Raw genomic sequence first — 27,267 nt, 5'->3', positions numbered from 1 at the left:
ACCCCTGCCCCCTAGGGAGTGTCACCAGACATGTTTTGCACTATTCCATAAACTCTGCACTTTATATTTATACTTCCTGCTCGGTGTTGTATTTGTGTTGTTGTTGTTTTTTTTTTCCGTTATATGTGAAAAAAGGAAAAAGAAATGCACACATGTCAAATGTCAAAGCAAATTCCTATGTGTTTTACACACTGGCAAATAAAGGTATCTGAATCTGAATCTGAATCTATGGTTGGGGAGAGGAGCGCTAAGCGACTGTGGTCAGCATGAGATAAAACAACTTAGACAGAGAGCACACATCCGGTACACACCTGCATGGTTTTCAATCTTTTCACAACGTAAAAAAAAAAAAGTTTAGCCAAAATCCTAGGTTATATAAGGTAAGGTTACTGTGCAATTTATATACACGGACCTGCTGAATCGATTGCTTCCCCCCCCCTTTTTTTTTCTTCAATCCACTACAAAAATAGTATTTTTTTAAAGGACGTTGTCAGCGTGGATAATGGATAGTATGGATGAGCAGCCTTGTGGCGTACTGAATAACAAACAAAACACATTTTTCCATAATGTTCGCTGCAAACTCTATGCCGCTGTTACAGTGACAACTTTTAATTGGTGTGATCTGATAATGTAACTCGATCAGATCACACTACTTCATGAATGATGGAAGCTTATCCAATACAGTTGTTATGGACAGTAGGCCTAGTAGCCGTTCCCACAAAACTCCATTCAAATGAGAGGACTTTAGTCAACTTGTGCTCTCTGACTGATGACACAGGCCACTGACTCAGGCCAGCCCTAATGTCTATAACAGTAAATAGCAAGTATGCATATATGAGCTACGGTTCATTTGCAATTGCATAAGTCGACTCGTAATACTTCATTACATACTATATTTTTGCTACACTGGCCTGTCTTTGGGCATGGCACATACAGTATAGGAGTAAGAGACTCACCAATTAATTTCCATGTAATGAAGTATGTAATGGGAGAACACAATTAGGCGTTGTGAAAAGGAATACATTTCGTTTGTCGACAAGCTATGAAAAATAGCCAAAGTTGGGATTTAATGGAGACTGAAACCGGCCAGCCATATCAGACGTCCACATACTAGTGTAGGTCATCTAGCAGAACTATAACACCACCGGCCATGGATTCGCAAACTGCGTTTCACTTGACTGCAGTTTTCGAATGAAAAGAATGAAAATGGTGCAAGGATGAAAATGTGCATTTAAAACAAAAGAAAGGCTGCTGGCACCACCACCTCCATTGAGAAACTCTATCAGGGTTCCCACAATTTTTTACCAATGAATTTCTAAAACCTATCCAGAATATTTAACTCAATTTCCAGACCTATATAACAATCATTCAGCACAATAATGACTCAGGGCTCCATTTTCGTCACCGCTAAACCCCTTATCCCTAAAGTTCTGAATAGTTAAAATAGCCAGTCTACAAGCTCACAACGTGCCAATGTAGATAGGGTAGTTGAACTATGTAAAAAGGTTTTTCAAAATAGTAAAAAAATGCAAAGATGTTTAGGGATAAGGGCTTTAGCGGTGACGAAAATGGAGCCCTTCAGTCTCTTACTCCTATGTGCCATGGTGAAAGAAAGGCAGTGTAGCAAAAATAAAGCATAGAATATAGAATTTCGTGCCAAATGTTTTTCTACAGCACCTATCCTAGGCCATAGGATCACGCTGCAGCACGTTGTGAGCTTGTAGATCTGTTATTTTTGTCACATCTGGTACACATGGCGAAAAACTACTTATGTTCCAAATTTCGTGTTCAAGGTTCATTATAAAAAAAATATATCCAAATATTCTTTTTCCAGGACCTTTCAATTCTTTCAATTTCAAAATATTTCAGGACCGTGGGAACCAACCCTGCACTATTTATCAGACAATACATGTTGGACTTTTGCTTTATAAGGGCTATAATTGTTGTATATGATTTTCCTCATATATATATTAATGTAAGACTTGTAGTTGTAGTTTGCTATTGAGCGGTCCACTTTTCCAAATTGCTTGTGTTATTGTGTTCACAAAAACAAGAGTGCAATAACACCATACCATGATAGACGTAAGAATACGCACATCGACAGGCTAAAGAAAGCTGGGCTAAAGAAACTTCAGCAGATGATGGATGGAGCCCGCACACATTTTTAATTGGTGTGCACTGAAACATTTCTGAACAGATTAAATATTAAAGTGTCTCAAGAGATTTAAAGTGTCTGAACAGATTTAAGGATGTAATGGGTTCCCACCTACTCACTTAGGTTCGACGTGTCACACCTGCAGTGAAAATGTGGTGATTTGATTGGATAATGGGGGGCACTTATTATAAAAGTACAAACTTTTGTGTATGTTGTTCACATGAACCGATGAAGATCAAATAGATCGAAACGTTGTCAGATTTCTCGATAAAGAAAGTATTTTTGTACCTGTGGTGTGCGGGCTCCATCCATAATACCAGTGGCGTGCACAGACATTTAGAGGGGCAGGTGCTCAAGTGAAAAGCAGCACGTGGAACCTTAATAGTGTGAGATTTATAGATGTCGGGGCCTAAATAATATATTAGAAGCTTTTTATCAAGAACTGATCAATGTCACCAATAGCAGATCTACAAGCACATAGCGCGGCACTCATTGTAGGTCTGCTATTATTTTTTTTATCGTGAAAATGTGGCGCAAATCTTTGCATATATATTCTTTCAGAGTGAACTTTTTTTTAACTCAAATCTTTGCTTCTGGGAGGTCACTGGAACAACACATTTTCAAATGGGGGTCGGTGGAAAATTACATATAATTTCTTCTGGGGTCCATGACAAATATTGAGCACCACTGATATAGAAACATATAGTGTCTCTCAGTATTTCAGAAAACTGTCAAACTATAAAAATCTGTGAACCTGAGCTAAAATTCTTGTATTTGTTTTTCCTCCGCAGACACGTTGTGAGCTTGCAGATCGGCTATTTTCAGCATGCAACAAATTGTAAAATGACTTACGCTAGATCAATTGTCCACTAGGCCCTGCCTAACATTTTAGTCTAGTTTGTATTTGTTGACAGTATATTTAGTGTTCGTTTTAGTCATCATAGCTTAGTTTTCATTTAGTTTCCATTTAGTTTTTAGTCAGTGAAAAAAGGTAGTCGAGGGGCATTTTTAGCCTTAGATTTAGTCGACGAAATCAACAGTGGTGGAATGACTACAACAGGCTAATCATGGGGGAGCGATTAAGGACGGCTGTGCATTGGATCGTGGCAAACAGCTCCGGGTTTCCCACACTAGAGAGTGAGCCAGTGTTCCTGCCCGGCGGGATTAACCAGTTAAGCCCTGGACTGGTGCCCCTTTTCTGGTCCTTCATGTCACAACAGGCAAAACATTCTGGGAAATATTCTGTGAAAAACAGCAGATATACGAGCTCACAACGCATCACGCTATGTGACGCATTTGTGATCTTGTAGATCGGCTATTTTCAGCAAAGAGATTTGGTGTAGACAGACGGGGAGGGACGGGGGGGGGGGGGGGAGGTGGCGACCAAGTATCGACGTCGACCACTGATGGACCCCGGGTCAATGAAGTATACTGTATAAGGGGTTAAGTGGTTAACCCATTCTGGGCGGGAACCCGTTTTGGTGTTTTAAAGCATTATGTTATACTTTAGCTATTCAAAATAGCAGATCTACAAGCTCATAGTGCGGCACTGAGTGCCGCGCTATGAATTTGTAGATCTGCTATTTTTTTAAAATCGTGAAAATGTGCCTCAAATCTTTGAATATATATTATTACAGAGTGAACATTTTAACTCAAATCTTTGCTTCTGGGGAGGTCCCTGGAACAACATATTTTCATATGGGGGGGGGGGGGCCTAAATGGGTTAAGTGGTTAAACAGTGCCTAGAGCAGACAGACTACTCAACTTGCCAGGCTTGAAGAACCACCCTGAACTTGACCGTGATCCCCAAGCCATCGAAGAGAGAGAGCGAGAGAGAGAGAGCAAGCGATTAAGGTTGTGACCGAGTTAGCGAAAGCGTGTGTGTTGGGGCGTCCACCAGCACAAAGGCGCACATACACAGACAGCTAAATGCCTAAAATGTCAAATGTCAGGCCTGTGCGTGCATCAGATATCTTTGGGCCCTGATTAAGGAGCGAGGAATTATTTATTTGGACATTCTGTCTGTGATGTAATGATCTTACTCGGCAAATAAATACACAATAATAATATCCAATAAGTTTAGTTAATTATTAAGGCGAGTACATCAGCTCAGCCCATGAATGCAAAACAGCTGATCAATTGCGTATTGGGAATAAACACAAGATATTACATTTGTTCGGATGCAAAAGAACTTGGCCAATCATTTCAAAATCTCGCTTATCTCCAGAGGCACAGGCTGCATTCTATATTCGGAGGAGGGGTGAAGGGTTTATCATGAGTTATTACCAGCTTAAGGCAATCCTGCAGAGGTGTTTAGAACCCTTCTAAATAAAGGTCGTATATTTAAAATTATCGTGGCCTCGATCCTTCACAGTGTGTTTGCTCCATGTCCAGCTTGGTGGGTGGGTATTAATCCATTCTGGGTGGGAACCCCTTTTGGTACATTATGTTTTAGTTTAGCAGATCTACAAGCTCGATGTTTTCTAAAACATCAGTGATGTTTTAGAAAAATCGTGAAAATGTGGCGAACATTTTTAACTAAAAATATTTGTTTCTGGGGGGGTCCCTGGAACAACATATTTTCAGATGGGGGTCAGCGGCCAATTACATATAATTCTGGGGGTCCTTGACATGAAAATGTTTGAGAACCACTGACATAGAAACATGGGTTTGTCAGAAAACTGTGGATTTAGAAGACATTTGTAGAATCAAACTCTAAATGGGTTAATGTGATGCTGCTCCATGTCCAGCTTGGTGGGTGGGTATTAATGTAATGCTGTGAACGTTTTGGAACAATGGAATGGAATAAATATCGTGGAACGCGGGGTATGCGTTCAAAGTGCGTCCCCAGGGGTCTATACATACAAGGCCCCTCTTATTTCTTCCCCTCAACACCAAATCGCAGATCTATACGCTCAAAGAACATAGATCTCAGGCGCCCGCTGGCCAAGTGGTCAAGGCACATGCCACATATCAGGCTTTGGCCTGAGAGCTCGTCGCATGTTCGAGTCCCGTTCATGACGACCTTTGCTGCATGTCTCTCCCCTTCTCTCGCTCTCTCCCTCTTTCATGTCTATCTTCACTTGATACTATATCAATAAAGGCAGAAAAGCAAAAAGAAAACAAACAAAAAAACATAGATCTCATAGATCTGCCACTGCCGCCCAAATGTTCACCCCCAGAATTGGGACGCTAGGGTTCATGTGGTTACACGTAGCTGAGGCGCAGAGCCTAGCGGCTACCGTTGTTATAACTTATCGGAGCCCAAGAAAAGTGTCTGGGAATAACTGGGTTCTCACACCATGCGTGCATCCAGACCCAGTTAGGCCTGTAAACCATCACCTTGTCAGCTTTAACAGAGCATACAAATAAGCCCGGTCACTCCTTAACCTGGCCCTGCAATAACAGCCGGACCGCTGCTTACACTCTCAAACCTAAACACACATCTTTTCCAACCCGTTAAGGCCTGTGTCCATATATAGAATAGAAGCATGGTTCAATGTGCTGGGGGAGGGAAATACGTGTTGATATCGACCCCCTCTGGTCAAGGGTTTTATTTTTATCGCTGTTTTTGTTTTATCCCTGCTTCGGGTCAGACGGATTTAAATACATGCATTTCCTTTTGGGAAATGTAGACTGTCTGACATTCAAAATAGTTTGATCATTGTGTTTCATAATATCACACTTTAATAATCCGTGTGAAATGAGGGGCGCTCTTGTCATCGTACATCAATTTATGTTAGCGGACATTTGACATTGCTACATAAGGTAGATAATGTTGTCCCTTATTGGCCAGGCGCTCCCACCAACCAATTTGATTGGTTAGCCGATTTGCTCGTCTACATATGACATACATTTTCCCTTCAATGTCAATGGCGTTTAATGTTTTGATGTTTAATTTACGTCATATTTAGCGGAATTCTGACGTAATTTCTCTGTTCATTGTCAATTCCCTTTTCATTGTCAATGGCAACTCTTGAGATGTGTGGCCTGTGGGGACAAATATGTTGTGTGTATTATGTAAGTGGAATTTACAAGCTCACAACGTGTCTCCGTGTGATGCGTTCTGAGCTTTGTAGATCTTTCTATTTGTTAAACAAAGACGTACAGGTTGGACTTCAGAGGTTAAGAATAAGAAAACTCGGGAAGCTACTGGGCATACCTACCTCTCTGTCTCACTTTGAAGTTTATTACTGGTGGGATATGGGCTTGCTCTATTTTGCTGTGGTGTTTTGATGAAAACAAACTTCAGCAGCCCTGTGCAGTGATGACATAGTAGAGTATAAACAGTGGCCCTGCTTGGCTCCCTTTGTGCCTCATTCACTTTAGCCTCCGACAGTAGATCAATAGAAGGATAAGTGAATCAATGGCACAGTGGAATAAGGCTGTGTGCCGGACTGCCGGTCTAACAGCAATGTTAACTAGTCTCCACCTCGACTTGAGAAACTTTGACATATCTATTACCGTTTATGTTTGCATGACAAAATTCTGTTTTGTAGCAAAGCGACGCCTGGAAATGAAAACTGTGAAAAGAAAATGTCCTTTTAGGGCCTATTGCAATTGCATGGGTAATTTGACTAACTTCGTTATTTCACACACCAGCTTGCCTCCTCAAACTACATCAGCTTTCATATACAGTTAGTATAATCATTGACTCTGAGTCTGCACATTTACCATAAAAGCACAACTTGTAAAAGGCCTAAACTACAATTCCGTATAAGATTCCCCCACCAGACCTTGTGTGTCCAAACAAAAGAAAAGAGTCTTTGGGAGGCGAATGAACGAGCCTCCATTAAAATCCAGGCCAACTGTCTTTTACCCCAGGTGATAGATGACAGGGGGGCAGGGGGGGGGGGTAATTATGTGTAATTATTTCTCCATTGAGAATCACTTTCATTTGTCCCTCGTCGTCTGCATCGCAAACACAGTGTCTGACCTCGTACATCAGTCTGTTGAGCAAAGTCGTCTCCCCTGCAGATAAAGACCTGGACTCTGTCCAGATGTCATCAATGCATGACTGCAGTCGACAGCCCTGCGAGACTATATGGAATTATGGATGGATAATATGTCCAATCCATCGCCACTCTCGTTGAGTGCGTGGAGCACCTCGTGGTTTGTGAGCAACATCGGACATTTAAGAGGCCTGTCCAGGGAGGCTTTCCGTCAGAAATATACCGCGAGGGACATTTCCGAGGCGGTGGTATTCTCAGCTCCTTCCTATACCCACACACCCCCACCCGGGAAGGTAGGGGGGGGGGGGGGTGAATGGTCTCTCTGTGCCGCCTGCCAACTATCTGCCAATGGCCGCTCTCTTTTTCCAAGTGAATGGACTGAGTTGAGCCCACAGTTAAAAAGGACACACTAACGTGCCATGGCCCCCGCCACAATGGCTGCGCGGGTTATTTGCCAAGGCTAATGATACCGCCTTGGCCCCGGTGAGAGGAGGTGGAGACAGAGAATCTTAAATAGGCACGCAGCTGCACCAGCCCCTGTCTGACTCTCTTCCTATCTGTGTCCCACCAATCTCTCCCTATCTGCCCCACCACACTCCTTATTCTCTCCCTATCCATTCCTACCTGCCTTGTTATTACACCACCTCTCTCTTCCCACCAAACTCCTTCTGTCCCTCTATATTTCCATCTGCTCCACCACACTCCCTCTCTGGAATTAATGATCAGGTTCCCAGATTATTTGTTTTTTGGTTTAGTTTCACATTTTTGCATCTGTAACAAAAGAATAGAAGGAAAAAACCATTGTTCAATTGTTCAACGTGAAGAAAGTGAAGCAGGCCGTACAAAACAAAAACTGCCATAACCATTATTCAGCAAGAATAGCTAGCGGCCTTGCCCTCATTTCTGGCTGTGAACATCGTTTTGGCGTTATCTGCGCCCTGCTATCACAACACTTTCCAAGTTGTATCGCATATATTATTGCTGAAGAAGAGCATTCAGTACAACTATAAATTCCACTGTAAACTGTTAAGGCATGAAAAGTGCCCCTCCGCTCCCTCAGGTCCAGTGAAAGCCAACCTCCTGAAGGTCCAGTGAAAGCCAACCTCCTGAAGGTCCAGTGAAAGCCAACCTCCTGAAGGTCCAGTGAAAGCCAACCTCCTGAAGGTCCACAAGGCCAAGTACCCCATCTGGGGGGACAGGGCCTTCTATACGTGTCGACCCCCAAACTCTGGAATGAACTCCCCAACCATCTCAGAGTTGCTCCCTCTCTCCTCTCATTCAAAACCTCACTCAAAACCCACCTCTTCAGGATAGCTTTCCCCAGCTGAGGTCTGGTTAGGATGTCCCACCCTTCCCTCGTTTATCCTTTTATCTTTTTAACCTTGCACTGTTGTTGTCTCCACCAGGCCGAAGGCATGGGGGGAGAGTATGTTTTGCACTCCGTCCGTCCGTCCGTGTGTGTGTGTGTCCGTCCGTCCGTGTGTCCGTGAGCAGCTAATCTCGGCCACCGTTAACCCCGATGCCACATTTTGCACACACACTCCCTGGATGCCAACGATGAACCTCTGCCCCAAACTTTCCAGAACGGCCTGTTATAGCGCCACCAGGAGGCCGCTTTGTGACCGTTAACCCGGTCGATGCCAAATTTTGCACACACACTCCCTGGATGCCAACGATGAACCTCTGCCCAAACTTTCCAGAACGGCCTGTTATAGGGCCACCAGGAGGCCGCTTTGTGACCGTTAACCCGGTCGATGCCAAATTTTGCACACACACTCCCTGGATGCCAACGATGAACCTCTGCCCCAAAATTTCCAGAACGGCCTGTTATAGCGCCACCGGGAGGCCGCTTTGTGCACAGTACACCTACAGATTTTGTCCAAACATCGCGCAAATTGGTACACAGTCTCTCTAGAGCCATTCAACGAAACGGGTCTTTCAGATTTCTCAGACTCCATCCTGCTTGGTTAAGATTGTCTTCCAAAGTTCACAGGAGTGCTCAGTTTCAAACAAAATGCTGCAAATCATGAACACATCGCGTGATTTCCGTGAAATTGTGCACGCACATTCCCACTAGGCCGAGGAAGAAATGCCACATGAACTATTTCAACTCAGCCTCAAGGTGGCGCTATAACTGGCCGAAAAGTGTTTTTACCTCTAATTTACTTTTGTTGCCCTTTTATCCAACCACCAGATGAAGGCAAGCTGCAATGTCCTATATTCCTATCCTGGTGGAGACCTGTGCCCAGAAGTGCACTTTTTCTAGTTGCATCTGTTATGTTTTGCTTTGTTTGTTTTTCCGATTAAAGTCTGTTCCTGTGTTCTTTGCGCTTTGGGTATTTAGAAAAGCGCTATATAAATTTGAGCTATTAATATAATTATTATTAAGTCTCGTCTCTTAAAAGTGGACAGCAGTTAAGACAACCTCTTGAATGACACACGCGCGCCTCTTCCGCCAGCCCATGAATCAACACCCGCCTGCCCTGCGGCTGTGTCTACAGTATACTCTCTCCATTCTGTATCGCTCACAGCCTAAAAGTGGATATTTTTGGCCTACAGGCGGCACAAGAAGAAAGGCCACGGGGGTCACCAGAATCGGTTCATCCTGCTGGGAGCATGTTCTCCCCGTGTCCCCTAGGGTAGGTACCCTCACATGTTCTCCCCGTGTCCCCTAGGGTAGGTACCCTCACATGTTCTCCCCGTGTCCCCTAGGGTAGGTACCCTCACATGTTCTCCCTGTGTCCCCTAGGGTAGGTACCCTCACAAAAACATGCAGTAATCCTGGTCTCTAAAATGAAGGTGCACAGCTAATCAAAACTTTGAATATATATTAATTCTTTCAATGTTTTAACTCAAATCTTTGCTTCTGGGGGGGGGGGGGGGGGGTGCCTGAAACGAAATATTTTCAGATGGGGGTCTGCAGCCAAATACAGATAATTCTGGGGGTCCTTGACAGGTTGAATACAGATCATTCTGGGGGTCCTTGACATGAAATAGGTTGAGCACCACTGACATAGAAACAAATGGTTTTTCAGAAAACTGTTAGGATTTAGAATATATTTTTTAAAGAATTGGCCTTAGGCTCTAAATGGGTTAAAGGACCACTTCACCACTTTTCAACCTATCTTCATATAATAGGTCCTCACTAATAATCATGATAAAATGGCACGATCTTTTTCTACTCAGTCTGTGTCTCATAGGAGGGTTGTGGGCAGTTTAGAAACCGTCTTCCAGTGATCATTAGGCAGATTATTTTTTAAACAAGATTTTTTTACAAAAATGTTTAGATTTTCATTATCGTGAGAGCGATGGATTCCATTTTCGCATTGAAACTTTTCAGGACTAGAAAGCCTGCAGTTTTTATTAGCTTGTAATCCCCATCGATGATGTCACTGGAAGACGGTTTCTGAACTGCCCACAGCCCTCCTATGAGACACAGACCGAATTTTTTCAAGATTTCAAGATTATTAGTGAGGACCTATTATATGAAGATAGGTTGAAAAGTGGTTAAGTGGTTCTTTAACAGTTGGGGTCAGTAGACTCATTCTGAGAGCAAGTTCAGAGTCAGACCAAATCTACTCCATCAATCTCCTTGCTTCTTCTTCTTTCTGCTGTCTCATTGTCCTTCCAATCTTCTCCTCTGTTCATCTCATCTCTTCTCCTCTCCTCTCCCCTCTACCACCTCCGCTCTCCAGCCGCCACTCTTCAATCCCTTTCACCTCCACCCCCTAATCTTCACTCTTTTCTCCAACCTCCTCTTTTCACCTCTACTACCTCTCTCTGCTGCTTCAACTCGGCTCTTGCGCCGTCTTTTCTCATCTCACCACTCCTCTCCATCCACATTCTCATTTCCCTCCTTTCCCCTCACACATACTATCCTCCTCATCCTCTCCTCTCCATCAAATTATTTCTCTGTCTCTCCTCTCGTCTGGTCTTTCTTTTTTTTTTCTCGTCTCTCCCTCTCCAGCCCGTTCCTGCACACATGCCTGAGAACAAAGACAGAACCACCACACAATAGACCCCCCTCCCACCAGGCAGATGTTAATCAACACGTGCACGCACGCGTGCGCACACACGCACGCACGCACACACACCCTGATCCCGACCCACCTACTTGCACACTGACACACAAGACGTGTCCATTGACATACCTCTGCTGACAGACGGAGTGACTGAAAGAGACAGATCGATATGTGGTTCATTAGGAGAGGGATGACAGTGATAGAGAGAGAGAGAGAGAGAGAGAGAGAGATGGAGAGCACGTGCAGCCAGGTAATGGGTCAGTTTGAAAGACAGACAGACAGACAGACAGACAGACAGACAGACAGACAGACAGACAGACAGACAGACAGACAGACAGACAGACAGACAGACAGACAGACAGACAGACAGACAGACAGACAGACAGACAGACAGAGTATAGGAACTGACGGAGGAACAGCACGTGAGAGGAGAAAGAGAGAGGAAAAGAGAGAGGAGAAGCAAAGATAATTGAAATAAATTACTCATAAACACGCAACTGTCCACAAGACACACATGCACAGATGACTGCCAAAGCGGAATACGTAAGGGGATACTCACCAAACACGGCATGGTTAGATTATTGCGGAGATGAACGAGGGCTCAGTGTGGACAAAAAACAACATAGAGCAAGGAGAGAAAGGGAGAGAGAGAGAGAGAGAGAGAGAGAGAGGAGGGAGAGAGAGAGACCTTACTATCCGTCTGTAAACACTGACTAGCCGATCACAGCGTGGGAAGGGAGTGTGTGTGCGCGTACGTGCGTGGAGGGTAATGGAGTGGTAAGAGGTGCAGCGAGCTGCAAAGCATTCCTGTCTGTGAAAAACAAACCGTTAACTTTCTGAATGGCGAGAGGAGAGTGCATTTTGTGTGTGTGTGTGTGTGTGTGTGCGTGTGTGTGTGTGTGCGTGCGTGCGTGCGTGCGTGCGTGCGTGCCAACCTCAGGTTGCCCAACTGTGTCCAACACCCAGACAGAGAGAAGTTTGGGGGGCTGGCTGAGAGGAGGAAGGCATCTCTCTTTCTCGCTCTCTCGCTCACTCGCTCTGTCTCTCATAGAAAGTGAGACTGTTGCGTTTCCCCCTGGCTGTTCTTCAGTCCGGTTCACATCACAGACAAAGGCTGAGTGAGATCACTAGCCTGTTGCGCTACAGACCAAGCCACTACATTTCACACTCTGTCGCCTTCTCCTCCTCCTCCTCCTCCTCAAACAGACCAGTCATTTAAGGAGGAGAACGATCCATTTGAATTCACAGAAAATAGAAATCACTATAGAAATGATAAAATGATTGCAACGAAGGGTCAGCATGTTTAGTCCAGTGATTATTATGACTCACGGTTATACTTGACAAAGTTGAGGTTTCTCCAAACCATTTTTCAACTTTCAGAGACTTGAAACATGCCCGAGATAGGCCTAGAGATGACCTGTCATATCCAGGCCAACATAGGCTGTGAGGTGGAGATTATGTTTCTGCCCCTGTCCGTGTGTCCACTGTTCATTGTGTCACGTGTCCGTCCATTTGTATAGAGCGTCGCAGTCCCGCCCCCTACCTGGGCCCAGGAAATGATTCCCCGTTCATTTTCCTCATAGACATTTCAAAAAGTATTTATTTAAAGACCTTTTAAGTGTCGTACAAAGCCAACTCGAGTTGTGAGAAATCATGATAACAAACACAATTCTTTGGGCCGAACTGATAATTAGAAAGAAGAAGAAAACGGCAGGTTACAACACTTTTTTTTCTTGTTTTTTTATTATTATTATTATTAGTTTGGTCCAAAATATTGTGTTTATTGTCATGATTTGTCACGACTCGAGTTGGCTTTGCACAACGCTTAAAAGGTCTTTAAATAAATACTTTTTGAAATGTCTGTGAGGAAAATGCATTGGGAATTATTTCCTGGGCCTGGCGTCGTCATGAAAGGGGACTGCGACGCTCTATACAGCTAATATCAGACACTGCTGGATCATCAAACGCATTCACACTCCCAGTAGGCTAAAGGTGGCCTTACACTAGCCGATCTGAAATCACACTACAGAATAATCGCGGGCCCGAATATCTTATCAGATTATCTTATACGGCACACACTACACGATTTTAAAACTCGCACGCAGCTCACACCACACGATTATCGGCCCTGAGCGTCAAAATTGATATTAAAAGCAATTTGGAGTATGTGGCGTGGCGTGAATCAAAGGGGAAATTATTTCATAATGGAGCTAAAGGTATTACAATTATGAATATATTGGTTAATGGTGAATAGAAACTAGCAATGTGGGATGACATTCAGAGCAACCCACTTGTGGAATCCACCATTTAGGAGCAGAAACACGCAAAGCAAAACTCATCACCATCATGCATGCAACATCGCACCTCAATATTTAAAGATGCCAATACAAAAAACATGTGGTACAGACAAAACTTTAGCCTAATAAATTCAAACCAATCAGCTTAATTTAATGGTGCACACACAGCTGCTAACCCGTTTAGGCCAGCTGCAGTGCAGACAATGCAAACAATGCATCGAGTTGCTAAATTCAACACCATGACGGTATACAGTAGTATAGGCAAATTCTAAGGTTTCATGTGTTGTAACCTTTGCCGAGCCATGAGGCATGATAGCAGGACAGGACTCGGGTGCCTATCTCCTGTTTCTGTAGCGTGAGGCAGCTTGATGTACAGGTACACTCCCTGGATACCCCCAATCCAACCCTTGATGCTGAGTGTCAAGCAGGGAAGCACTGAGACTTTGGGCCAGGGATCGAACTCCAACCTCCCAGTCTCATGGCGGACACTCAAACCACAAGGCCACTGAGCTTAATGTGTTGGGGTGATGGGAAATTAATTGTAAATTAAATATAGAAAAGGAAGACATTCTCACTAGAAGCCATTAGTCTGGCTGATTGACTTTGAAAGTGGAGGGAGGGGTTTTTAACACTTAAAGCTGCTATAAGCAATAATATGTCAAGATGTTAATGACCTTTTTTTGCCAGCAATGGGTAGAACGCTCCCCCCCAAAAATTGTCTCTGTGACACATCTAGGGGCCGCAATCTGCATTCAAAGATGTTCCTAGAAGCTTTGTCATTGGTTGGAGAAAAGAAAATGACAAAGCTTCTATAGGTAAATCTTTGAATGCAGTTTGCAGCCCCGAGATGCGTCACAGAGACTAAATATTTGTTTTTGGTAGCATTCTACCAATTGCTGGCTGTCTGAATACCCCAAAGGTTTTTGCCATATTATTGCTTATAGCAGCTTTAACGTAAAAACCCCCAACTGTGTTGGAACTGTGTCACCACGGAGGGGTGACAAAGACATACAGATGACTGTATTTCACTGGAACATGTGGCGAGCACATTTGCTGATATTGTTTTGATGTGTGTGAACGGGGCTTTGATTTGGGGGGTTTTATGCCTATGCACACTCACAATACTGTAAGGACAAAGCCACACAAAAAGGGCTTTAACCCATTTAGGCCTGACGTCGAAATTAAAAAATGTCTTCTACGTAAATCCTAAAGGTTTTCTGAAAAACCTATGTTTCTATGTCAGTGGTACTCAACCTTTTTCATGTCAAGGACCCCCAGAATTATCTGTATTTGGCCCCAGACCCCCATCTGAAAATATGTTGTTCCAGGGACTCCCCAGTCTCCTCCCAGAAGCAAATATTTGAGTTAAAAACATTCACTCTGAAAGAATATAAATATATATTCAAAGATTTACGCCACATTTTCACGATTTTTCTAAAATAGCAGACCTACAAGTTCATAGCGCTATGAGCTTGTAGATCTGCTATTTTTCAATAGCTAAAGTATAACAATGCTTTAAAACACCAAAAGGGGTTAATACTAACTACTGTACATAGTAAAAGTGTTTATTGTGCCTGCAGGTCGAATTTACTATGAAAACGTGCATTTCCCATCAGTCAGTTAGACCGTCCGTCCCCCCACGTCTCCATATATGGTCATGCCTTGTGGCATCACGTGACATCACGTGACATCATCAGGGATGGAGATCCATATTAAACCCATATATGGACATTCCATTCCATTCCATTTCATCAATGTTGGCCAGCAACTCAAACTCAAACATCTGACCTCAAACCTCAAACCCTTAGATCTCCATATATGGATCTGACCTGTTCTGACATTCCATATGTTGATCCTTCCCCATCCATCCATCGATGTCTCCCTTTTGACTGATACCTGTCCATTCAAACTCTAGACGGGCCCGCCCCAAAGTTATTAGTGCAGCTGCGCCCGGCAGCTGCAGGCCCGAAAATTAAGGACCAGGCCTACCTGGGCCCTCATCAAACCCTGTACACTCAAGACACTGCCCCCGCTGCCACCCCTAGATTTCCATATATGGAGCTGACCTGTTCCGAGTATACTGACAGATGGATGACAGACACTATTGCAACCAACTGTAATCTGCCTCTCACGTTTCTCTGGCGGTTCCTGTCAACGTTAGTTATTCCATATACATAAAACATGAAAAAGCTATTAAAACCTATTGAGTGTTGAGAAATTAAAACCAGGAGCTACACTGCCGATCGACCATCAATTTCCCTGATTGATGTGAAAGCTGGCCGTTTTTCATTTCCGCCCATCGAGAGAGTGAGAATAATGGAGTGGGGTTGAGCGCCCGAAGCGCCTGTGTAGTTGTAATTAGTTGTGCGATGCGGAGCTCAGGGTTGGAAATTATAAAAAGCATCCGGTTTAATGACAAAAGCTGCTCGCCGGTTGCGGGCGGGTGCCGCGAGTCAACAGCCACGCGGTACCTTTCCTTGTAAAACAACAAGGTCAATTATTAGTTGTAATGACAGGGTAGCAGTCATGCAGGTTGCTTCAGAGCACCACCGAAACTCAACTCCCACTGTCTCAATACAGATAAATATTCTGTGTCATGGTTGCTTTCCTTATCACTGTCACTGAAGCTGTCATGATAGAACACTTCTTACAATAAATGCCTCACGACACTGTATGCAAGCGTGCATGTGTGTGTGTGTGTGTGTGTGCGCACATGCGTGCGTGTGTACGTCTGTAATCCACATAACTAGAGAACCGTTCGCCCCACCGACTTCATATTCAACACACGCGTGCCACACCACCACAGGGAGTACAGTGCCCGGCATTGAGTCTGGCAGATACACTGTTGTCAAGAACCGCAAGAAAAGGTTCTGGTCAGAGCTTAAGTCCCCTCACCTTTAGAATTCCCAGCCTCTGCCTGAGCCACCAGCCTACACCTGCCATTTGATTTGGTCAGTCCATGTACTTTTCAGTGTCAGTTTGCAGTTGCACTCTTCAGACATTCTCCTCCACAGACATTTACCACTGCACAAGAACTTACACAGACAGACAGTTCAAATGGGTTCTATGACAATGGACACACACACACACACACACACACACACACACACACACACACACACACACACACACACACACACACACACACACACACACCACCTTCTACTCCCTACCCCTACGGAGGAGGGAGAGAAACTATCTTAGATTGCCATAGATGTGGTCTTGAACCAAACCATTTAAAAAACTGGTATATATCTTTAGAACGATTCTGCAATTATCATTACTGTAAATATGAAGATGAGATGGTGAGTTGAGTGAGTTCTGCTTTGATAGCTATGCTTTTATCAAACTTTTATAGATAAACTTGTATCAATGCGGGCTATTCTGTCAAATTGGCAACACACTTTCATTTCAGAATAAACCTCACATTTCTAAAATGACAATATAAATGGTGCATTTATATAGTGTCTTTATCCAAGTGCATTAAATTCACCCATTCACACACACATTCATACACTGATTGCGGTGGAAGCCAATGCAAGGTACCAACCAGCACATCGGGAGCAATTTGGGGTTCAGTGTCTTGCCCAAGTACACTTCGACATGTAGACAGGAGGAGCCGGGATTCGAACCGCCGACCCATAGATCATTGGACGACCTGCTCTACCTCCTGAGCCACAGTCGCCAATGGCACAGAGCATATACAACCATGGCACAGACTAAAGTTGAAATATGACATTACAATATTTGCGCAAGCGTGTGAATAACAAACCCTGTACCTTCTACAGTACAGAATGTTGACTCTTCACATGGCCGAGTGCACTCAAGAGTGCCACACAGTCGGGAGACTTGGGCCTGCCTTGTGAGTTACTGCTCTTGATGTTTATGGTCTTTTAAAATTTCGGGGCTCATGCAACAAATCTAGTGACCAGCTTCTCTTACATAAAGACAAGGTTCTTAGTGCGGAGGGTTAAAAAAGATACTAAGAAAAGTGAAAAGGGAATCCATACATGAAGCATCGAGCATCTGGTATCTCTACAGTTTGAGGTTAGCTTTGAAGGCATGTGTGGTGGTGTTATGTGCGCGTGATAGAGTGAGACAGAGAAAGAGAGAAACACTGGAAAACAGCTCAATCTGACCTGTTCTCCAGATGAATTCTGAGGGTCATTCATCTCGAGACCACCAAAACACAGCCGTCATCTCCAGATAGATCTGCCAGATCAGTAATGACAAATCACCAAAGACATCTCTCTCCTTTCACCTAACACAACTAATCATCCATGCCACTGTGTGTGCGCGCGCGTGTGTGTGTATAATCATACAAGTGAAGGGACAGTATGTAACGTAAACAAACACCAGTGTTTGTTTAATGGCCCAACTGTGTTTTGTGTGCTCCGGGCTAACAGTAATACCTGGCTTCCTTACACTTTCAAATATTTGAATAAGTTGAGGTGTGTGGGGATGTGTTTAGCTGGCTGAGACACTTACAACTGATTACAAAGTTTACATACCCTTTAGCCAGATAAGGGAGTTCATAAGTATAAAATCACTCCCTGTGTTCTGTGAATAACTCGAGGGCTTCCAGCGTCCTCACCGGGAGACGTGTTTGGCTTTCCTTCTCCACAGCAGTGACTCCTAATTAATTTCTCTGCGAAATGAGCCTCGCATTACCATGCTCGTCGACGAACAGCACTGGCATCATTAACGGGCAAATAGACAATGTCAATAAAGACTACCGTTAACCATGGCTAATATTTGTTCACCTATCCAAACAGCTTTGAGATGTGGCATCCAGGGCAGGACAGCAGAGACAGTCGACCCCAATTCCTCCGCTTGGAAGCACACCACTGGACAGCCTGACTGGCAGAGTGACAGGCCAATGACAGTAAGCCTAAATGGAGTGGGGTCGACTGTGATTGATCCTCTTAGAATTAAAGATGTTAGATCACCAGTGTGCATTCTCCCATAAACAGCCAGGCGAGCATGGAATACTCTTCGCGTTTGAGTAAATGGTCACACTGCTAGTAGTAGGGAATAAAGTAGTTTTAGACCGTGACGGAGGGGCGCCGTCTCAAGCGAACTTGAGCCACGAGACACCACCGACGCGCTAAAGCGTGCGAGTTGCCGCATCGAACGTTGCAATGACAGCTTGACAGCGTCTCGCGGGATTCAAATCCCGATCCCGACGACCTTTGCTGCGTGTCATTCCCCCATCTCTCTCTCCTCATTTCCTGTCAGTCTACTGTCCTATCAATAAAGGCATAAAAAGCCCCAAAACAAATCTTGGCTACTGGCCAATCACAGCGCGTCCTTACACAAGTGCAATGGCCAATCATGGCGCATCCTTACACAAATGTGAAGAGGGTTCCATGCTCGACGCGGCAGGCCCTGGTGGACTTTAGGTGCTAATCCAAGATGAGATTGGAGAAGCTAGGGCAAAAAAGCGAATGACCTCCGTTCAGCTTCACGTAATGGCAATTAATGACGGTCATAAATCATACATGGAGACAAAAAAAAGAAAACAGGGGGGGGGGGGGGGGGTGAGGTACCATTTAGCTGCCGGTGTGCCCAGCGGAGCGTAGGAGACAAATAGCTCTTCCCTTGTGTGTCGTCCCCCAACCTTTTTACAGACCAGGCGATTCATCTTTCTCAAGCCTCTCTGTTGCCACTGAGCACTGACCCGCCTCTTCGCAGCCCCCTGGGTTGGGGGGGGGTTAGGGAGGGGGCTCTGTCTTCTGTGCAAACTTTGTGATGACCCGCGGGTCTGCTTTCATTGGTCTCCTCCGCCTGTCATCGCTACATGGCTAGAAGAGTGGGGGGCGGAGACAGACGGAGGGGAGGGTTGAGCAACGAGCCGAACATGCAGGTATAGAAAGAAAAGAGAGGAATGGATTTCAGTCATGTTTTCATGACCCCTAGGAGGTTTAATGACATTGTGGTTTGAGAGAGAGAGAGGGAGAGAGAGAAAGACAGAACAACATACTTTTGTTTGTTTTTACTATGAAATTAGTTAAATTAACAGTCAGGACTGTTTTTACTGTGCATGCAATTGAGAGAAAGGAGCTATTTGAGTCAAACAAAGGCACAGGGCCTTCATAGCAGTGGAAATGAAAGCATAATTACCAAGTACAGCTCTTTTGCTGAACAATTTGAATGCCAGTAACACCTTTACCGTGACGCAAGTTAAGCCCAACACACACCACGCGTTGCCACGCGGCGACGCCTGGAAAATAGAACTGGTTCTATCGGCACGTCAGGCGAGGCGCCAGTGCGCGTCGGACGCCGCCCGTGTGCGATAGGTTCATTGAAAATAACGGAGGCGGCTGTTTTGACGCGCGGCGTTCGCAGACGGTGTGGGAGGCCCTTTAGTTACTTGTTAGCATGGGTGACTCCCCTGGCAATTGCAGTGCCCGACACTAAACCCCTAGCAGTGAATTCAAAACCACGAAACCCTTAGTTGCAAAAGGCAGTGGTTCCCAAACCTTTTCATGTCAAGGACCCCCAAATCGACACTTATCCATCCATCCATCTTCAACCGCTTATCCGTAGTCGGGTCGCGGGGGCAACAGCTCCACCAGAGAGCTCCAGACTTCCCTCTCCCGAGCAACATTAGTGACTTCCTCCTGGGGGATTCCGAGACGTTCCAAGGCCAGAGAGTCGATGTATTTCCTCCAACTGCGCCTTGGTCTGCCCCGGGGTCTCCTCCCAGTGGGACATGCGTCGAGGACCTCCCTAGGGAGGCGCCCGAGTGGCATCCTAACCAGATGCCCGAACCACCTCAGCTGGCTCCTTTCCAGGCGAAGGAGCAGCGGTTCTACTCCGAGTCTCTCTCGTGTGACTGAACTTCTCACTCACTATCTCTAAGGGAGATGCCAGCCACCCAGGGACCCCTATAAGAGAACACTTATACAGCTCTAGCAGTGATTCTCAACCATTTTAATTTCAAGGACCCCCAGTTTGAACTGAATTAGGCTACGGTACCTAATGTTATTTCTATCTCTGGGACCACAATGCATATTGTAAAATCAATGTTAATTTAACTCTGAGAGTGTACAAATGGAATAAAATGGATCCATTAGGGTCCATTTGGTTCCATTTGTACACTCTCTGAGTTACAGACCCATAAGGGTCAATTTGGTTCCTAAGTATCATTTAGCTGGGGACCCCCTGGAACTCCCTCAAGGACCCCTAGGGGTCCCCGGACCCCACTTTGGGAATCACTGGCAAAACGGACCCGCAGATGAGACCACGGAGACAACCTATTGAACCTATGCCAACATTACATCTTCGAGATAAAAACCCAAAACATTTTCAGCCCGTCAACACTTGTTGGCCCCGGCCCGTAGCCCCGTACCATGAAACACTATACCTCCTCCTCCTCCCCCAGATCCATACCAGGTAGTGCACGGTACTACATACATGCCTTAGGACTGAGCACCGCCAAGCCTGGACATTTGCCAGATATCTGCTCTGCTACCTATAGCCATCAGCTTGAAGTTCTCTAATGGAGCTCTGACAAATAAGTATAATGCACGTGTCTACACAGTGGAACTTGGAAGCCTTGCGTGCTTGTTGGACATTTCTGTACCTGTTGCAGCAGAGTCCGGAACGTCTAACCAATCCTGTCTGTGGGTTTTATATTGGACATACAAGGTTTCCACCTGACAGCGACCCGAGATGGAAACCTAGTATATGTCCAGAACCTACCTGTCTGTCTGTCTGTCTGTCTTTGTTGGGGTCTACTATCTACCATTCTGCCTGTGAGATCATCTTGCCCGTGACCCTGAGTGCTCATCAGCCGTGCTATAGAATGCCAATGTACAATCCTTAGACAGCCATTAGAGGCCTGTCTGATATGGAATTGGATTGAAACACACTTAGCATTGACCAAAGAAAATGAACCTGCGACTGACCGTTTCCATGTACACCAATCAGTTCAAAAGGAACAAAGCCATCTGAGGTACATTCTATTCTCATAACATCGATGTGTTATGAGAGCGTACTGTATGTGTGTGTGCAATGCATCTCCTGAAATAGCCGAGATGCACCCGATTCATCATGCGAGAGACTTCAACACCCAGAAGTTGACACGTCATTACCAGGACATGACAAATTAAGTGTTACACTTATTTTTTTCACCTCAGATTTTGTGCTTACTACTAAATCCATGCAAAAGTTGTTATTCATGAAAACTAAACTAAACGTTGTCTTGGAGTCAGTCTCAGTCGTTATATTATATTGGCTGTTTGAATAAAATAAAAACACAAAACATACAAAAGAAAAGAGGTGTGGACTACCCGCTCTCCTTAAAATTAGTCACAGTCATACATATCAAATCACATCTGAACCACGGAAATGGTCAAAGAGAATTTCCGTACACAACACACACACGTCGCACACACACGCACACACACACACACACACACACACACACACACACACACACACACACTCCCCCCCTCTGGCTGACCCCCAACCCATGCTGGTCATCAATGGTTGCCTTGTCCGCTACATAGCGCTCCACTGTGAGCTGGTGGGGGGGTGGGGGGTGGCCTGGGTGGGTGCTGCCACGCGCAGTGCAGAAATATTGACTTTATATACATCAGAAGACAAGCATAGCAGTGTTGCTTTTGGACAACCCCACACATGATGGACTCACTGGGGTACACCTTTCTGCTCGGGCGATAAAGTAATGCTCACAAGAATCTGTAGAAAATACACACACACACACACAGGCCAGGAGGTGTGTTTTTGCACACACACACACACACACACACACACACACACACACACACACACACAAACACACACACACACACACACACACACACACACACACACACACACACACACGGAGCGCATGCAAACACTGGGGCCACTGAGCAGCAGCAAACAAGCCACTGCCACTCACGGAACCATCAACATCCACCCAAACAACCATAAACCCCACCTGCCACGCTGCCCGCTATGAGGGTAAACCCCTCTCTCTCTCTCCATCCATCGCTCTCTATCCCCTTTTCCATTTCCCTCCCTGACCTCATCCTGAGGGGAAAGGTGTGTGTGTGTGTGTGTGTGTGTGTGTGTGTGTGTGTGTGTGTGTGTGTGTGTGTGTGTGTGCGGTCAGCATGGGTGTCAGGTTTGGGTGTCTGCGTGTGCCACAGGGCAGGTCAATCAAATGATATAAGGGCCACTGTGGGAGAGGTGCTCGTATATATTTTCGGCTGTCGCTTGTCTGGCAGCGAGGCCTTGGACCTTATACGTATCAGAGACTGCCACTGTTTGCCCAGGGAAGTTGTGTTTTAAACATTACTGTATGACATGTTATAATTTAGCTATTGAAAAAAAAAAGCACATAGCGCGCCACAGAGTGGTGGGCTACGAGCTTGTAGGTCTGCTATTTTTGGAAAATCGTGAAAATGTGGCACAAATCTTTGAATATATATTCCTTCAGAGTGAACGTTTTTAACTCAAATCTTTGCTTCTGGGGGGGTCCCTGGAACAACATATTTTTGGGGGTCCTTGACATGAAACTGTTTGAGAACCACAGGCACAGAAACATAGGGTTTTTCAGAAAACTGTCAGGTTTTGGAAGGTATTTGTATAATCGAGCTCAGGTCAGAGAGTGTAAAGAAGAGACCCAGATGGACCCTTAAGAGGGAACAGAGAGGGGTGAACAATTGGAAAGGGATCTCAAGGGAGAAGGGACTCTGAGCTGACAAGGGAGGGCCATCAAACAGATACCAGGGTTAATAGGTTTTATTGTTTAGTATATCTAGGTGGGGGTGTTGGGATTCCAAATGACCCCTGAACTAACTCTAACCCCCCCCCCCCCCTTTCCTTTTAAATCCTGAAGAAACAGTGAGTGCCTGAGAAATAAAATATGCCACGTGAACTGAAGTCATTCCTGCAGTGCAGTCTGACATTTACCAGATTATTAGCCTTGCAGACGTATTTACCTGTGCAGCGTTATACATCTCTTCTACATATAAATGCTATGAGGGGCAACAATGAAATGTACACCGTGTATACACAATACACATACATAATACAGTAACAGTACCAGTACTGTGTAGCACCTATAATATATCAGAAAGTGAAGACACTAAATACCATAATTACAACACGGTTTAAAATGTAAGTGCTGGTATTATAGGACCAGGTGCAGTGGTGCACTGAAGCTACTGTTAACAGCTATATTAATATTATCGATAGTGAATAACCTCGCAAAATCATTAGAACATGGTAGTGGTTTTTTAAGTGCTGTTGATATTCATAGGCTGTTTAATATGTGTGTTGATGAGAAAACAAAGCAATTGAAAAAGCAATCCCACTGAAAAATATGGCAGAGACATAACAGAGGCAGACAGAAGTCTTCCCCTCAGGACTTTTACAGCTTTCTAACATGCACAAACACGCACCTAAAGCTATATCTACTGTACCAATCACAGTGGTCTATTAAGCAACTAAAATATTGTACAGTCAGTATCAGTAGTTTCAGTACAATGCAGGTTTCTCACTGGGACCCATTTGCAGGTTAAGTCAGCACGTTAAAGTCAATAAAAACACACCAAACCTATTAAAACTAAGGTCCAACCCTTGGTCCATTTTAATACCCACTGGCTGAGACACGGCATGCTGTTCTCTAGTCACAACTGGCCAATGCAGTTAATGTTTGCGCTGTACGCGCTGTACAGAAGGTCTGTTCGTCATTATCCCCCCCCCCCCCCCCCCCCCCAATTTTCCTAAAATCAATACCAGTCGGCAACACAGGCTAATAATATAATGTATTTTATGCGAAACTAAACTTGCAATGAAAACAACATAACTTTTGATGTTGTCACCACAGTAGCCTAAAAGAAGCCAGGGTGATGGATAATGTGACCATGTGATGAATCTGATTGCAAACGCGACAGGGGGTGATATGGGAGGAGAAAGTGACCAACAGTCTTATATCCTGACACAAAATCCTTTTAACTTACAAAGCTCTTAAGAATGCCTACAACAAGCCAATAACACACAACAACAATTCTCTGATAGTAGGCCTATAACTCACTGATTTCAGAATGTAGACAACACCTTAGGCTCCTTCTGCAAACTGATGTAAATGATATCCAAAGTGCGATTCGCTGGCAGCATACATGTTTATTTACAAATCCCCAAAGCGGTCAAACTTTCCCGAATATTTGCGGCACAGTCTGCATGCGCGCGCACACACACATACACACACACACACACACACACACACACACACACACACACACACACACACACGCACTCACACCGTTTAAAGCTTCGGTGCAGCACGCACAGGAATACAACAACATAACATAAACATATAGCTTACCTGAGACGACGCGCGTTTTAATTCAGGGCTTCCAGCCGAAATTGGTCGCAGCTGTGTAAATTGCAGACAGACAGTCGACATGCGATGGCGCACAGAGGTACACAGGCACGGAGAACACTGCAACTCCAATGCGCGCGCGCTCTCTCTCTCTCTCTCTCTCTCTCTCTCTCGACTCCCCCCCCCCTCTCTCTGTCTCCCACCCTCTTTCTTTCTCACCGTTCAAGCTTTTGCGAAGCAGACTATGTCCGACGGGTTCAAGAGAGTAGCAGTGGTGAACTTTTTGGGCTACTAGTAATACTACCACGACAGGGCTGCCAACACTCGACCACATCGTCTGCACTCTGCAACCTGCAGGAAGGAGAAGGACCCCTGTATGGGGACCGAGGACACCAGCGCGTGTGCCTAGAATATAGGTTCACAAAGTGGGGTGACGTCCAGCCTAGCTCTGGTCCATAGCCCTATAATGCTGAATTCTGCCCTATAATGCATTGCATTGCAAGGCAGAATTAAGCATTAGGGCTATGGACCAGAGCTACAGATAGGTCCAGCCTATAATGGAACCAAATTGGTCTTGGAAGGTTTAGTTGAAATTAAAACTTTTTGAGAATGACGTGAGCTAGTGTAATATTCAATATTTAGCCTGCCCTACAACAACGTTTTTGCAGCAGCATACGTTTCAGTGCTCAATCTTTTCTGGAGTAGATACATATTACGTACAATAACGATACATTGATTATTTCAAATTATTAAGCAGCAGTCTAATGGTGACGTACTGGATCCTACATTTTTGTATAGGCCTTCATCTATTTATATTCAGTATTATTGTATATTCTGTACATTTTGTTTTGTATACATAAAATATACACAGTCACACACACACACAGTCACACACACACACACACAGTATACTGTATAGGACTATTTATTTCATCAGTCAAGCTAATTACTAGGCTATAGTGCTCACTAGCACACAACTGTTCCCATCGCTCTCTGCCCTGACGTGATAACCCATCATTACATAGATAAATAGCCATAGATCATGTCAGTGACAGGTGGTGAACATGTAAACAGAATGTAATCAAAGGGTCACCAGTAATGTGTCTGTAGGATTGGAGGTAATTGTCCAGTAAATAGTGAATTGTGCCATGCATGCCTGTAGTGGTTTATGCGTTTGTCTGTCACCTGGTTAACAGAGATGATGCTTTATTTATTTAAGTGCTTCGGGATATGGGGATTAGGCAGTTTGCTCACAGCTCTTGGTGGTGCATGACTCAGCGACAGCTAACGGGTGCTTGTAAATACCACCCGATACCCACGTTCTCATCAAATACACAGCAAGTGGCGCTTGCTTTCTGCTGACTTAGCTCAATGCAACGCAGCACCGGTGACTGCTGGACCAGACACAGTTTATTGGACATGAGCCGTCCACGGTGACAGCAGACCTTCCTGGTGTGTACTAGGGCAGGCTACTCCCTATCTCCTCCTGTCAGCCCTCGCCAATCCTCTTTGCTTGTTTCACTTAATTGAAACCCGGTCCTCCTGAGATCTCTGGAGTTTGACCTGCATTGCCCTGCCAAGTTGCCAACCAAGATTAATCGATTGAACAGTGAAGTATATCCATTTTTAGACTGTTCTCTCTTCTTAAACTCTTGAGAACAGACATTTCAGAATATTCAGCGGCACTGCTTAAATGATTAAATAGCGGGTATAAATAAGGGCACAAATACAAAAAAAAATTGGTTTATGTCCATGCACGGCACCATCTTTGGGCACATTTCGCATTTTATCTTATGGGTGTGTCACACACTCAAACTTGATTCTGAGGTCATCGAGATGTTAAGACCAGAATCAGCGGTTGAGCTGCAAAGTACCATCTGCTCACTTTCAATTTGCTTACTGTTGACATTATGTTACATTCATTCCAAACTAGACGTAGTTACTTATCTAATGCATATTACCCCTCTTGGGGCATATAGGCTAGTCAAAAAGGGTTCTCCAAGCATCCTGGTCCTGAGCCAGCCAAGACTTCTTTCCATTAGTTCTATAATGTTTCCACCCAGTTCTATGCCCTACACTGAATTTAGATGTCACCGCTAGCAAGAGATCTCCGATACCTATGGAAATGCGAGACTAGGTTTTTCGTGGTCAGTGTCTCTTACTTTTAGCTTGGGGACAAGCTGTCTTGTGGTGTCCGGGGGGCTGGTTTGCTGAGAGTATGATATATGCATCTGCAATGCCATTGGAGTATCTATCTTGCTTTTGTTGCCACAGTTCTTTGTTCTTTCCCAATCTTGGTTGTGCAAAGACACAGATGAATAAAAACGTAGCATAAATGTGGATTGACCTGCCACCAGGCACTGACCGCCGATCAACACTCCCAGACCTGGCTTTCTAGTTTTGTCCTCATTTCCAGGTGGGGATTCAAACATACATTTTAGTTATTTACTGTCTGTTTAAGAATGAGGATTTTGGCAGTAGGACTGTTCTTAAACAGATG

The 27,267-nt window shown here is 44.7% G+C and overlaps 1 protein-coding gene across 1 annotated transcript in view; it reads right to left on the bottom strand.

Moving 5' to 3' along the window:
• The window catches only part of LOC310853820 (semaphorin-5B-like), a 104,318-nt gene extending 79,446 nt beyond the window's left edge, over window positions 1-24,872 (bottom strand). Inside the window, exon 1 of the mRNA XM_083758295.1 lies at window positions 24,771-24,872. The gene's annotated coding sequence lies outside the window, so the exon portion shown is untranslated. The remainder of the gene's footprint in view (window positions 1-24,770) is intronic.
• Between the last annotated feature and the right edge of the window lie 2,395 nt (window positions 24,873-27,267).

This window comes from Protomyctophum parallelum (assembly GCF_964188405.1).
Source record: "Protomyctophum parallelum genome assembly, chromosome: 23".
In the NCBI taxonomy this organism is placed as follows: Eukaryota; Metazoa; Chordata; class Actinopteri; order Myctophiformes; family Myctophidae; genus Protomyctophum; species Protomyctophum parallelum.
This window is presented reverse-complemented; position numbering and strand designations above follow the sequence as displayed.